Genomic DNA, 2,372 nt, shown 5'->3' on the forward strand with positions numbered 1-2,372 from the left:
ACACAACCTCTCTGGGCCTGGAATCCTATCTGATAAATGTATACACAGAGTTGCTGTGAGGATTAAATGAACAAATAATATGTAAAGTTGAGAAGAGGCCTGTTGCATAACAAGCATGATAGATGAGTGCAGTCCCTTAGGCCCAAAATTATAGGCTAAACCAGCAGTGGCTGAGCCCCAGTTTGCCATGTGATACCCCAAAGAGCCAAATGAGACACATTTCCATGCAGTTATATACAGTACACAGGGTTAACTAAAGGGACTGTGGAAAATGAGTGCCAGCTACCAGAGGGAGAATTGTCTTGGAAATTATTAGGCATGGAAATTAACTGTCTGTACCTAATGAAAATGACTCTATCTCAGATCTTCAGGCTGATACTGAAGTTCATTTTTTAATTTTCATCCTGAACATGGTTTTGGTTGACCTTCATTTTCATCATCTTACAGCCATCTAATTACAAGCCTCCAGCAACTTTTTTGGGCTAGTATTTCAAAGAAGCCCAACAACTTTCTACTTATGCTAGCTATTAAATAGAACAATTAGGAAGTTACCTGGAGGTTTTCGGGATGTAATTCTTTCAAGAAGTGGCCTAATGTGTAACTAAATAGGGAGAAAAGCCTAGCCATGCCTTTAATCTCTTTGTTTCTGTTCCAGTTCTGCATGGCTGAAAAATGTCCCCAGGAAGAATATGACTAGTTCCTCAGAAGTGTGGTATCATATTAAGTATTTAACTGGAAAGACTCTAGAAGATCACCAAACAGTGGTTCTCAAACTCAGATGTACATGATGAACACCTGGAAAGTTGTTAAGATGCACCTAGAGCTGCATCCCCTGTGGTTCTGATTCAGTAGGTCCCGAGTATGATCTCAGCATTTGTATTTTCATAAGTAATCCCTTAGTAACCTTGAGGAATACTGAGGTCATCTCCAGCCCTTTCAAAGTCAGAAGGAGAGAAGCTGTGGCCATGCAAGGCGGCAGGATCTGAGCTCAAATCCAGTTCTCTTAATATTCATAGCAACACTCTTTCCATACCCATGGCCTTGATTTGCAGGGTGTTACCAAAAACAAAAGGTTCTTGAAGTCTCCTTTCAAAGAAAAAAGTGATCATAAAGAATAGGATAAGCTGAGGGTGCTTGAGACTTTGAACTAAAGATGTCAGTGGCAGGAGCACATTCAAGTTTCCCCTGTGATTCCATGCTGGATACTTGACCTGGTAAGACCGCTTCTGTGCTAAACATTAAGGATTATTTGGCAAGGGGAAACACTAGTCTTATTATCCACAAGGATCTGCTTGCTTGAGGGCTCCGTTCTAAGTTATAAGGAAATAAAGCAATGCCTGACTTGCTAGAAATGTAGTGTACTGAATTAAGGATCAGTTATAAATATAGACAAATGATCTATATACATGTAGATTCCTATTTCCTTGCCAACATAGTTCTTTCTCTCAACTTTCATCTGTTGGTACAGGGGACCCATTTTAAGGGAACTTAAGGCCTCTGCCACCCAATTGTACTGAGAGATACAACTGTTTCCTTTCCAACAATAAGAACTATACAACTTATCCCACTCCCTTCCTTCCTTGGACATCGGGACATTCAGAAGCAAATATGAAGCACTATCAAGTGACTATGTTCACCACACTGATTAAAACACATGTGTTCTTCTATGACTGGCCCCCTGATATTTTTTCTCCCACCTGTATTTGCTGCCTGACTACATCATCAAGGGCATTGTCTGTGTTGTTGATTAAGCTTTTCCAAATTCTCTGTGGACAAGGACAAAACAATTACAAATAACATTCATTACAGTTGAGACTTATACTAGACGTATAAATTAATCCCCTACCTTCCCCCAAGCTCCTTACAAAGGGGCAGCTTTAGATAACCACCTTGGTTCCAAGTGGCTATTTAAAGGTTTTTGTTGTTTTGTTTGTTTGTTTTTAACTGACCAGGGATTAGATTCTGATTCAAAGGCAGCCAATCCTTCCAGGTTTATAAAATCACTTGAAGTGAAAAATCTCTTGCCAAGTTGACATCATTTTGAGCAATCTGAATCCCATTTTCAGAAATTAAATTGGGGATCAGTAAGAAAACCAATGGCAGAGAAAGCTGAATTAAAGGGATGGACACAGAAAAGGCTGCAGGGACCTCAGGAGGGTGGGGCATGGGAGCGGAGGGTGTAAATAAACAAGAGTTATAAGCCAGCAGAAGCTATCAAGAAGCAAGAAACTATAGGACAAAAGAAATACAGACAAAGTGAGGAGGCAAGAGGTCAGGTCACACGTACAGTTGAATAGGTTGTGCCTTGCACTTTCTGCCTCATTAAGCAGCGAGTCGGGACAGAAATCCTGTGTCCACCCTTCTATCCAACC

The sequence above is a fragment of the Artibeus jamaicensis genome, unplaced genomic scaffold (assembly GCF_021234435.1).
Source record: "Artibeus jamaicensis isolate MK-2021 breed Jamaican fruit bat unplaced genomic scaffold, CSHL_Jam_final contig_519, whole genome shotgun sequence".
NCBI lineage: Eukaryota > Metazoa > Chordata > Mammalia > Chiroptera > Phyllostomidae > Artibeus > Artibeus jamaicensis.